The sequence below is a fragment of the Tupaia chinensis genome, unplaced genomic scaffold (assembly GCF_000334495.1).
Source record: "Tupaia chinensis unplaced genomic scaffold, TupChi_1.0 Scaffold000468_1, whole genome shotgun sequence".
Lineage (NCBI taxonomy): Eukaryota > Metazoa > Chordata > Mammalia > Scandentia > Tupaiidae > Tupaia > Tupaia belangeri.
This window is the reverse complement of record NW_006159977.1, coordinates 685,306-698,457: the sequence shown is the minus strand read 5'-3', so window position 1 is coordinate 698,457 and position 13,152 is coordinate 685,306. Positions and strand designations below refer to the sequence as shown.

The window sequence follows — 13,152 nt, the reverse complement described above, 5'->3', positions numbered from 1 at the left end:
TTCAGCAGGTAAACCTGTGAGACCACAGATATTCAGGCCACAGCCAGATAACGTACAGTAAAGTGTACCAATCTTAATCTTGTGATTGCTTGTATGTGCTGTCACTCATGTAAGCTCCAGCCAGACTAAAATACAGGCTGTTTCTAGCGCCTGTTCTAGGTACCTGGTGTCCTTTTCCAGACTGTAGTCCACTCCTGTCTTGGCCCATTAGTCCGTTCCTGCCAATATAGCAAAATACATTAGACTGGGTAACTTATGAGTAACAAATTTTCTTGCTCACAGTCCTAAAGGCTGGGAAGCACAGGATCAGGGAGCCAGCAGGTTCCGTGTCTGGTCAGGGCTCTGCGTTGTAGCTGGTGCCTTGCTGTTGCACCTGCACAGGGCGGAAGTGACGGAAGACTCTCTTTAGCCTTTTATGTGAGGGTACTGATCCCATTACCAGTCATCTCCTAAAGGCCTGGCCTACTCTTAATACCACCATAGCGAGGATTAGGTTTCACCATGAATTTCGGAGGGTCACACGTTCAGTCCGTATTACAGTCCCACTGACAGCTGCCCCATATTCCGACTCCCGTTGTACTTCGTGGAAATGGAATCCTTCGTTGCACACTCTCCGTGTCTGGCTTGTCCCACTCCATGCACTGTCTGTGAGACTCCTCATTGTGTGTGCTGTTCGTGTTTTCTTTTCATATAGGTAATTTTTAAAAGAATTATTTTATTTAACTTTATTTTATTCTATTTATTTATTTATTTATTTATTTTAATTTGACCAGAGACAGAATGGGGGGGGGGTTATAAGGAAGCAAGCCTCCAGGTCCAGGACTCAAAACTGCGGTTGACCATGTGGGAGTCCAAACCACCACGCTACCCGCTGGTCCCTTAGTTTGTTCTTTTTAATTGGTGTTAGTTTTCCATTGGAAGAAGATATAATTTTTTTCATTTTCTTGTTGGTGGGCATATGGATTGCTTCCACGTTTTGGCTATTAGGAGTAAAACTGCTATGAATATTTGTCTTTTTGTGGACCTGTGTCCTGAGAAGGCAGACATTCTGAGTTATAGTGTTGGCATATATGTAGATGTAGTAGAAATGGCCAAATGGTCTTCTAAAGTGGTCGTACCATTTTACACCCCACCATCAATATATGTAACTTTCAGCCTGTGGAGCCAGGAGTGTTTTGAGATTCTTTTTCCCAGCCTGAGTTTAACTTACTAAGAAGCTTCTTTTTAATTTAAACATTTCTGATGGAATAAAAGCAGTTTTGTGTAAGGAATTATGATGTGCAAATACTTCTGTGTTGATTTGTTAGAGAGTATGCTCACCAGAGAAACATTGAGAGGGAGAGTAAGAACACTCTGAGGGGCTGGTCACGCCACACCCTCCTCCTCAATCCCGCCCCTCTCGGAATTCTGGGCACAGACACAGTAAGTGTGTATTTCAGACTGCTGGGTCTGGGACTCAACCCATACAGTCAGCCACATGGGGTCCAGCCACCTAACTACCATGCAACCAACTGGCCCTTAGAAGTAACTTTTATACTGTAATGCTATATACAGATAGACACACACACACACACACACACACACACACACACACACACACACGTAACTTTGAACTTGAACCTGGTACTCTTTTTTTTCTTTTTTTGAGAGCAAATTTTGCTATAGGGTGTGTATACTCGCCAGAGAAAGACAGAGAAACAAAAAGTGAGAAATCATTCCCCAGGAGGATAGACTTGGTGCAGTTGCTTCTCTTCCATTCTCTTCCTGGGATTTGGGACTTGAACCTCGGTTGCCTACACGGGAGTCCATTGACATAACATACGTCATCTGCTAGTCCCAAACCTGATACTCTCTTAAGATGTATTTTCTGTTGGTGGGTAAGAAATTGCCACCAAGTCTTTGACTGACAGTAGCACCCATTTCTAGCCTCACACTTCAGTAGGTCTGAAGTCCTTGCCTGGTGTACTTAGGATCTCTGTTCAGGGTCTAATAGGCTGAAATCAGGGTGCTGGCCAGGACTGCGAGCTCCTCTGAGGCTCAGGGCCCTGCCCTCTTCCAGCTCACTTACTGTGTTGGCAGAAATCAGTTAGTTGTGGCTGTGGGACTCAGGCTCTTGGACCCTAGAGGGCCTTCATAGTCCCTTCCTTACTGCTCTCTCCACAGGCTATGGTTTGCTTCTTTAAGGCCAGCAGGAGGGCATTGGCTATATCTTCCAATCTTTCTTTTTTTCCACAGGCTATGGTTTGCTTCTTTAAGGCCAGAGGAGGGCATTGGCTATATCTTCTGATCTTTCTTTTTTAAAAAATTTATTTATTTGCTAGAGAGCACATATGCTTTGTTAGAGACTGAGGGAAATTGAGAAAGGACCTTCCCTGGGGGATGGTCATGCCACTGTCCCTTCTCATCCATTCTTCTTTGGGGATTTTGGGCATAACATGCACATGTGCTGGGCAAGTTTCTCAAGCCACTGGGTTTGAAATTCGTACCATGCAGTTTGCCACATGGGATCCAACTGTCTTAACCACCATGCCACCTGCTGGTCCCCCAGTTTTTGAAGCTTATTGATTCATTCTGTATGCACCTGCAGCAGAGTCTTGATGCAGTGATCTACACTGTAGCCTCAGCAAGCCCCAGACCACAGGTTCACCTGGGCCTGGCATACTCGGGGGGGATCAGAGCATAAACCTGGAACCTTCCCACCTGGGTCAGCCTCTCAGAGTGCTGCATGTGACCACTGCAGCACCATCTGGCCCCCTTTATGACTTCTTCCAACTCTGAAAAAGGGTTGTACTATGTAGGCCCGGCCCATCTGTACCCCAGGGAGGGAATTACACAGGGTGGGCACTGCAGGGGGTGGGGCTTTAGAACTCTGCCTACAGCAAAAGGCAGGACATTATGATTCACAGACAGTGGCCTGGCTAGTTGAAACAAGCTTTTTGTGATTATCCATTCTGCATTATTGTTTTTAGTTAATGCTGTATTTACAGAATTTATCTTTTTTCTTTTTTGGGGAAGAGGTTTTTGCTATAGGGCGCATGTGCTTGCCAGGAAGACAGAGAGAGAAAGAGAGAGAGACAGAAAGCCAGAAATCACCCCCCAGGGAGGATGGCCACGCCACAATCCCTTCTTCTCCACTCTCCTCTCAGGATATTGGGCATCCACACACATGCACCTGGCAAGAGTTTAAGCCACAGGGTCTGGGACTCGAGCTGCGATCCACTACATGGGAGTCCAGCGACATAGCCATTACGCTAACTGCTGGTCCCCAGAATTTATCATTTTTAATATAGTACTGAGTGCATGCTGTGGAGTGACCAGGATATGATACTGCCAGGGCTAACACCAAGATCGTCCCAGGCAAACCAAGATGGTCAGCCATTCTTCCGCCCAGTGCCGAACTCGGTATCAGGCATCACCCAGCCAGTTGCCTCACGTGGTTCCCAGCAGACTTGGGACTCAGTTCGCTTTACAGGTGAGAAACTCGGGTGTTATACAAGTTGTCTAAATGTATGCGATTCTTATGGAGGAGAGCTAGAACTTGAATCCTAGGCTCTACCATTCTACTTCAACTTATATTTCTTTTCTTTTCTTTTTTTTTTGGAGAGGTTTTTGCTATAGGACACGTGTGCTAGCCAGAAAGACAGGGAGACAGAGAAACGGAAGAAATGAAATCACCCCCGGGGGAGATGGCCACACTGCAGTCCCTTCTCCTCTCGGGATCTTGGGCATGCATGCACACGCACCCGACGTGAATTTAAGCCTCCGGGTCCGGGACTTTAACCACAGTTGACTACATGAGAGTCCAGTGACATAGCCATCACGCCAACTGCCGGTCCTGTTTTCTTAAAACTTTTATTTAGTGCAGGCCCACAGTCCTTTATCAACAGTTGTGAATTTTTTTTCTAAGGATTTTTAAATTTGTTACATGTCTCAGAGAAACAGAGTGAGTGAGGACGTGCACACACCCAGCTGTCCTCCTCCGGCCCCAGCCAGCCCTGGGTCGTGGGCATGTACGTGCCCAGTGCACGCAGGGAGGCGTCTGGACATGAGCCTGGGCCATGTGGGCCAGTGTCGTAGAGCGTTGTGCTCCACCTCTGCACCACCATCTGGCCCCCCCAAGTTGGGAAATCTGAAGGCTCTGAAGGTGGAAAGTTTGCGTGTAACTGATGTAATGGCAAGACCTGATGTGAGCTGATGTGGAGCCACTTATTGCTGTTATTCCATGCTTTCACTTATAGAAATGTTTATGTTTGTTGTGAATGCTGCCCAAACCTGCTAGAGTCCTTGATGACCGACGGCTTATATTATTTTTCTGAAATTTAAAATATTCTAAATTTCAAAGCTTATCTGTCTGCAAGGATTTGGGATCAGGGATTTGCGGTTCTGAACCTTCATTAAGGGAATTGTGGAAAGAAACCTTTGGTTTTATCGGTTTTCATTTCCAGGAAGAATGGCATTTAACTCATCGCTGCCATTGCTTGGTTACCTTCTCTTCACCCCCCTTCCTCCACAATGAGCAGGAGGCCCAGTCCTCACCCCAGCCTGCAGACTTCCAGTGAAGGAGCTGTTGCAAGATTTTGATTGTATTTCCAGCCATACAATGTATGCAGCTGTCAGATCTAGAAATCTGCTTTTGGTTGTATTTCTGGCCATACAATGTAACCAACATGCAGATGTCAGATCTAGAAATCTGCTTTTGGTTGTTGTATTTCTGGCCATACAATGTAACCAACATGCAGATGTCAGATCTAGAAATTGGCTGATTTCACAACTGAATTGAAAAGAGAAAAGCTGAATGGAAGGTCAGTTAGTTTACCCACAACCAGTGTATATAGAGTCTATTTTTGTGTTACATAGTATTTAACAAATGCCTGCTTCCTGACTTTTTATTTTTTTTAAAGGTTTTTGCCATAGGGTGTGTGTGCTCACCAGAGAGAGAGGGAAAGTGGGAAATCACCTCCCTGGGGGATGGCCATACTACAGTCTTCTGGGATTCTGGACACACACACACACACACACACGCTCAGTGTGATTTTCAGGCCGCTAGGTCCGGGACGCAGACTGTGGCCAGCCATGTGGGAGACCGGTACCATAACCACCACACCACTTGCTGGTTCCTTAACATTCTTGACGTTACCATTTTACTCAGGTATGAATGAATGTCGGATTCAATGATAACTCCTGTTGTAGATGTCACATCTAGCCTTTTGGAATATTTTACCATTCTCATATTTTATGGTCTATTAGAAATTTGCAATAAATGGTATCAGCTATATTCCCTGCAGTGCAAACATCTAGTAGGAGAATTTTTTTTTGGAGAGGTTTTTGCTATAGGGTATGTGTGCTCACCAGAAAGAGAGAGACAGAGAGACAGAAAGTGAGAAATCACCCCCCCCCCCCTAGGGGATGGCCACGCCGCAATCCCTTCTCCTCCATTCTCTTCTTGGGATCTTGGGGACGCACACGTGCCTGGCGTGAGGTTAAGCTGCCGGGTCCAGGACGTGACCCGCAGTTGACTATATGGGAGTCCAGTGACATAGCCATTATGCTAACTGCTGGTCCCGAGAATTCTTAGCCTTTAATAAATAACTTCACATTTGGTAAGTATACTGCTGGCCACAGTATGTCTCCTTGAAAGTACATGCTTACCTGCTGAAACACCAAAGCGGGACTTCCTTACTGGTGCGCGCCAGTGACTCAGTCATTCAGAAGATAAGGTCTGTTCTTTTAAAAATGTCTTCAGCAGGTTGGCGTGTACGTCTTGCAAAGTCATTTTTATATTCCGGAATGAAGATTATTTCAGAAAATAATTGGCAATGATTTTCATCTAGGAAACACTTTCTTATAGATATGATTGATGGCACAGAAATTAGGTTAGTACTCATGGCCATTTACTGAGATATTCTTGAATTAAGAGTCGTCTGGCGGTCATGCGTGTTTGTTTCCATAGAATGGTTTTGGTAGAGGGGCGCATCCTTCGTAGCCGTGATCCTGCCTGGCTTCTTGGATTTGGTTCCCTGAGTTGCCTTTTCTGAGCCTCCCCACCCGTTGCCCCTTCTGTGCACTGCGCACACTTCTGTGGTTGTCTGCTCGTGTGGTTGGGTAAAACTTGGTGGGAGATCTGTCGATTCTTTTAGTTTTAGCTTCCTCGCCTCCCATCGTTCAGAATGTCACATAGTTATTTATTTTTAACTCCCTTTACCTCTTCAGCCCCTTCAGTGTGGCTTTTTTCCTACTACTCTACTGAAATGACCACCTTTCCAGTGACTTCGTGGACCCTGTGGGTGAGGTTCACATGATTACTCTCTCTCTCTCCAGGACATCAGGCTCTGGTTTCCCGGTTACTTTTGTGGTCTCTGCCAACCTCCCTTACTTGCTGCTCTGCTTTTTAAAACAATTTTTACCCTCATTTTTAAATGGTAGGGTCAGGGTGCCAGGCATGCGTCTTTTTCTAGACTGCATCTCTGAGTCGGCTTTAAATCCACCAATACGCTGATGGCTCCCAAATTTCTGTCTCCACCTACTATTTCTCTCCAGTCTCAGACTTCATTCTCCAGCGTGATATGTGAGACCCAGAATGGGACATCAGTCAGTTGACCTCTCATATGACAGGCCACCCACACTCGCTTCCCCCGCCCCCTCAGCCACCAGGTGGTGCCACCCTCTGCCTTCCCCTTTTAGCTGTCAGGTAAGCATAGAACTCAGCAGTCTTTGCTCTGTCCTTGTCCCCGGTCCAGTTACTGTCAAGGCCTCCCACTGTATCTTGCTTCCCGATCACGGCCCAGACACGCGCACCTACCCCTCCTCCTCCACCCGCACCCAGTACGAGCCGCCCAAAGCTCTTTTGGATTCAGCTGTACTGTTAGCCGCCCTGGAGGATTCTGCCTAACAAAGTATATTGAGCTTTTCAAGTGTTGTTAAAATATTCCGAAAAAATTATTTCAGGTACTTCATCTTTTGTTTTTCCTAAAAGCTCTGAATGTATCTCAGTTCCAAAAAGAATGGGAATTTCTAGCTGCAAGCATGCTCTCCCTTGTACTCGAATCCCAGGCTCCTGGTGCTCCGTGGGAGGCCACAGTTTGGTGCCTCTCTCTGGTTTGCCCTTGGTTCAAGAAGGCGCAGGGCCACTGAGGTCCCGCAAACCCGAAGCTCGTTTCTCTGCTTAACTGAAATGCACAGGGGGAAGGCCGAAGCTTGCCAGAGATTTGTGATAAAGATGACCTTGGAGCGGGGCCTTGAGAAATTGTTAGAATGCAGATAATATTTCTCTCCGTGATGCAAGATTAAGCCAGATTCTGGCTTCAGAGAAACCTTTAGTTTTTCCTGTGAAATACTAAAGGCCCTGTTCTCCAAGCCCTAGCCTAAGCCTGTGGCTGAGCCCTCCTCGTCAGGCGTGGCTCCGTCACTCAGGAAGGTGCTGGAGGAGCAGGTCGGGGACAGGACCCGTGCATGTCACCTGCTCGGGACGAAATGCCATTGTTGGACAGGCAGTGCTGACCTGTGCACCTTTTGGCCGTGCCGTGAAGTGTTTGTGTTTTGTCATGGGGATTTGGTCCACTCAGGCATTCGTAATTTGATTAATTTCGGTGGCAGATGGTTTAGCCAGGGTGCCTCCTTAATAATTTGACTTATGCAAATGCTCAGATCTCTCCATTTGTGTTTGGTGCATGCAACGTGCGGTTGCTGTCGAGGTGGAAGGGTCACGTGGTCATGTGTTCGTGACCTGTCTTAGTTAAGGATGGTTTATTAGCGCCCAGCATTCGGGGCTGGCTCTGTGTAACCAGTGAGGCAGCCTCTCTCCCTGCGGATGTGGGCAGACTCAGCATGCCAGGAGCTGTGGTGTGTCCCGGCTGCCCCGTAGGCAGTGCCGCCAGGTGTCTGTCCCACCCACTTAGCTTCGGATGCAAAGAAGGAACTGTGTGGGTGAGCCCTAAGGATTGGCCCCTGTGGTGGCAAGAGGGGTGTGAGAAGCTCTAGGCTAAGCTATTAAATATTTGTGGCTTTGGAGATGTACACAACAGGTGTTTTGCTTTGTTTTGTTTGTCGCCATGGGGTAGACTCACCAGAGAGACAGAGACAGAGACAGAAAGAGGGACATAGTCCCTTCTCCCTTCTCCTCTCAGAATTTTGGGTGCATAGGCATGCGCCCGGTATGATTTTGAGGCTGCCATCCTGGACTCGCCCTGTCATGTGGGAGTCCAGCTCCTTAACCACCATGCTGCTGCCTGCTGGCCCCATACACAGCAGTTTTAATCCTAATGTTTCAAGATAGGAATTGCAAAACCATACCCCTTGAGACTTTCCTATACTTTTTGTAGATAAACTTACTATGTTGAGTAAAAATAGAATCTTACCTAATTCTGTAATTTAAACTAATAAAAGTACGCTCTAGATGTTCTTTTTTGTTTTCTTTTTTTTGGAGAGGTTTTTGCTATAGGGCGCATGTGCTTGCCAGACAGACAGAGAGGGACAGAGAGATAGAAAGTGAGAAATCACCCCTCAGGGGGGATGGCCACACCACAATCCCTTCTCCTCCTTTCTCCTCTCGGGATCTTGGGCATGCACGCACACGCGCCCGGCGTGAGTTTAAGCTGCCGGGTCTGGGACTCGAACCGTGGTCGACTACATGGGAGTCCAGTGTCATAGCCATTACGCTAACTGCTGGTCCCTGGACGTTCCTTTTTAAAACTTAAAAAGAAAATTATTATCTTAATTTTCAGACACATGTGCTCCCCAGAGAGAAAGGGTGAGGGATAAAGCAGTGGGGTGTGGTCATGCTGTAATCCCTTCTCTGTGTTTCCATTCTGTCAGGATTTTAGATGAACTCACGCATGTATCCAGCATGTTTTTCAAGCTGCTGGGGCTGGGATTTGGACCTGGTCAGTTATGTAGGAGCTGGCTCCATTAACCACTAGGCTATGGGGTTGCCAAGATGTTCCATTATCATCTGCCAGATTTATTATTAAAGATTTCCTGAGTGGGAAAAACTGAATATAAGGATCTTCATAGTGAGACTAGAAGAATAGTGCATTACTTGAATGAGAGGAACTCAATATTTTGAAGATAAGTGCCCTGAAGAGAGCCCGTTAGCTTCATTTTCCTCCAGCGCTGTCTTCTTTTCTGAGACCAGGCCTGGTAAGGTAGGTGGTGAGAGTTGTCTGGGCTGGCCTACTGTGAGCGCTGCAGTGGATCAGAGGGGGCGTGCTGGGAGCCAGAGGGCCAGGCAGGACTGGACCTTGCAGGGCAGTCTGATGGCGTAGCATTTGAGAGCCCGGACGAGGTGAGATACTGCTGCGCTTTGGCTCGACGAGGATGGCGAAGGTACGGGCCCTGCCTAGGTCACCTGAGCATTGGAGAACAGCTATGATTTGCATGGAAATGATGTTGCCACCGCTGGTGACAATTACCATATGTTGTGGGAACTTGAAAAAGTTCATGGAAAGTGGAATTAAAGTACAAGTTTATCTTGGGGCAAAAACCCCTTGAAATTCATGCACTTTTTCTTCCATAATATGTCTTTTCCATGAACACTTAGAAGATTCCCATATGCTATGCCCATAATGTTTCCTCTGCTTCGTGCCCATTATCTAATTTAGCTTTCGTAACAACTCTTTACAATTGCATTATCACCCCTGCTGTACGATTAGGGAATCTGCAGATCAGAGATGTTGTGGAAGTTGTCCAAGGTCGCAGAGCTAGATGGTATCAGACCTGGAATTTAAATTAATATCTCTGTGTGTTTCCTTACATAAGATACTACTTCAAGAGATAGCAAGTGGCATGGTAGTTAAGGTGCTGGACTCTCATATGGCTGATCATGGTTCGAGTCCTGGACCTGGTGGCTTGAAAATCATGCTGGGTGTGTGTATGTGCGTGCTCGAATCCCAGGAGGAGAATGGAGGAGAAGGACAAGGAACTGGAGTGTGGCCATCCCCCTGGGGGGGGGGGTCTCACTTTCTCTCTCACTATGTCTCTCTGTTTCTCCAGTGAGCATGCTCACTCTATGGCAGAAACCTGAAAAGAAAAGATACTACTTCATGAGGACGGCAGAAGAGGTGTCTTTAAGAGCAGAGGAGCAGAGTTAGGAACAACCGAGGACACTGAAGGGTTTGGTACGGTGTTGGAGAGTGGTGAGAGGCAAAACAGGGTGAGTAGGTGGGAGCAGTCAGTTCTAGTCATGATAAAAACAATAGTGGGGGCCGGCAGATGGTGTGGTGGTTACGGTTGTTGGACTCCCACACGACTGCCTGTAGTTCAAGTCTTGGACCTGGCAGCTTGCTTTCTCACTTTCCCTTTCCCTCTTTTTTTCTCTGGTCAAATGAAAAAACAATAATAAAATAAAATAGATACTTTAAAAAATAGTGATAAATGTTTGTAGGATCAAACAAAATAATGCTTGGGTGGTATTCTAAGACCAGTAGAAGACTGTCATACTCAAATAGAAGTGTTGGAAAAATCAGATAAGAATATAAAAATAACTCGGTTCATTGCATTTATACACCAGTGTGAATACCTGAAAGCTGGCAGCACTAGTTGTATTGAATTATGGAAATAATAGTCTTCAAGATGCCCATGTAAACCTCAGGCTCCATGATACTGTGATGGTGTACGAATGAGCCTAACCGTATAGTTAGTACAGCCAGGTGTCGTAAACTCAGGGTCTTTGAAAAACAGCTCTTTTAAATGTGCCTCAGGGATTCCTAGTTTGAGCAAAGAAATTTTTCAGGCAAAGAGGCAGAAATGGGACAGTTGCTTTATATTTAGGCCAGGATTTTGTTTCACCTAACCTGGCTTTTCTATTTGTATTCATAAGCTCAGTGGTGAGTTAATTTTGATACTTGTCACAGTAATACTCAAACAGGTTTCTAACTCTCGTCTCCTCCCTCCCTACTCTTATCTTGGCTACTCACCAGAGGCTTATATTATTTATCTTTCTGATTAATCAGTTTTAGGATTTAGTCTGTTGACTTCATTCCCATCTTGGTAGGTGGGGATTTAGGTCTCTTCCTCACTTGGTCACTCAGCACAGCTTTGCTCCACTCTCTCGTCATTCTTTTTTCTTTTTCTTTTTTTTTTTTTTTTTTATAATTATTTTTTTTAACTTTATTTATTTTAATTTGACCAGGGAGAGACAGAGTGAGTGAGTGAGTGAGTGAGTGAGTGAGAGAGAGAGAGAGAGAGAGAGAGAGAGAGAAAGCAAGCCGCCAGGTCTGGGACTCGAACTGCAGTCAGCCATGTGGGAGTCCAGCATCCTCAACCACCACACCACCTGCCGGCCCCCTCCCTGGCCATTCTAATGTTGCTGTGTGACAATATGTGGTTGGTGTATGTCTCTCTTCCCAGATGAGCTGATAGGATAGATACTGTAATTATTTTTTTTCATTATTCATCCTTTTTTTCTGTCATGAAAAAAATGGTCTTTTTCACCCCAGTGGTTTGATTTCTTTTATTGCAGAATCTTCTTACATTTGTAGTACCATTCTATCAATACATATTCATCCCAGTAGATGGTCAGTTTTGCTTTTAATTTTGCTTTTTCTGGAGACCTCTGTCAGGGACTTTGCTGCTGCCGTCCGGATCGGGCTGCCCAGTGGCCGTCTCCAGCTGATTTCTTGGACTTCTGCTTGTCGTCTCCTAGGAGTTGTCGTTGCCCCACACTTCTGGCAGGGGCCCACTTCTGGGTCACATTTCTTTGTCTGTCTTGGCTTAATGCCTTCTTTGTGTTAGAGTGTCATCTCCAGGATCTTCCTAAGAAAGAATTTGTAGTCTGTAAGAATTTCATCTCTCTCAAAGTTTCTTAATTCTGCCTTCAGTCTTGATTGATAGTTTGCTAGGTAAAGATTTCTAGGTTGGTTCCTTCAAATTTTGAAGGCATTTCCCTTGTCGTCACGTTTCCAGAGTTTCTATTGAGAAGCACACAGGGTAAGCCCCTGGGCCCCAGAGCCTGAGCCACCTCAGTTTCAGTCCCAGCTACATGGCTCAGCCGTGTTGTGACTTCAGTTTATTATTGAATTTCTCTGCAGCGTAATTTTCTTTTTCAGAAATTTAATTAAATTAATTTATTTAAAGTCATTCACTGTACATCAGTCAAGGATATTGCCATACATGTTACCATCGACAAATAATTTATTTCTTGATTCTTATATATTTTGCTTTTTTAACCCCCTTGATCCTCTACTTCTCACCTTCTGCCAATCCCACTCCTCTCACACTATCTCTGATAGCTACAGTTGTTTTCCACGCTTTTTTTTCACATTTTATCTACTCACTAAAGATCTTAATTAAATTAAAAACTTTTAATAGCAAGCTCAGCTAATATATACATATCTACAAGCACATGTCTGACTTTAGGCATAAACCTCAGTGAGTAAAGTGAACATACTATAAAGTAGCACCTTTAAAGTAAGGGGCAAGGGGCTATATAGCTTACTACAGTCATTAAATGAGTATTAATAGGTGTTTCTAATGCATTTTTTAATTTTAAGAAAACCAGTTAGTTTTAATGGACCAAAATCAAAAAATGTTAAGAGAAATTTGCTTAAAACTTAAAGCCAGGAAAAAGATTAGGACTCAATTCAAACGGTAGGTAGATGAACCTATCAACAGTTCAAGAGGAGGTGATCTAGCCATTTGGGGAGAAAGGAAGATGTCCCACTGATAACTGGGCCTCCAGCATCCAAAACTCGCGTGCCCTTCTTCAAGAGACAGACAGCTCCATGGCTCCTGTGATGTAGCCATCTGGGGAGAAAGGAAGATGTCCCACTGATAACTGGGCCAACACTGAAAACTCACTTGGAAGGAAAACCCCTTCTAGTCCTTATGTCTCTGTGCCTGTCTTTGTCTGTCTCTACCTCTGTCTCGGTCTCCGAAAATTAATTTTTTTTAAATTTATGCTTTTTAGAATATTTTTAAGGTGAGGCATTTTACAGGGCCCTTTGGCCCCTCCCACCTAGCCCTTTATCTTGTTAATAATCCCCTCTCCTCCTCCCAGAACAGCCCTTCTTCAAGAGACAGACAGCTCCATGGCTCCTGTGATCTAGCCATTTCGCGCAGCGTGCTAGCACGCCGCGCGGTTTTCTAATTTTTGAGTTTTATTGAAATTTTTTGAATATTAATTTTTCTTTTGAGATTTATTTAAAAGTTTTTCTCTTC

General features: G+C 45.3%; 1 protein-coding gene across 1 annotated transcript in view; it reads left to right on the top strand.

The window, feature by feature from the left end:
* Positions 1-13,152, top strand: part of TULP4 (TUB like protein 4) — a gene marked incomplete in the record, with an annotated part of 233,255 nt that overhangs the window by 66,995 nt on the left and 153,108 nt on the right.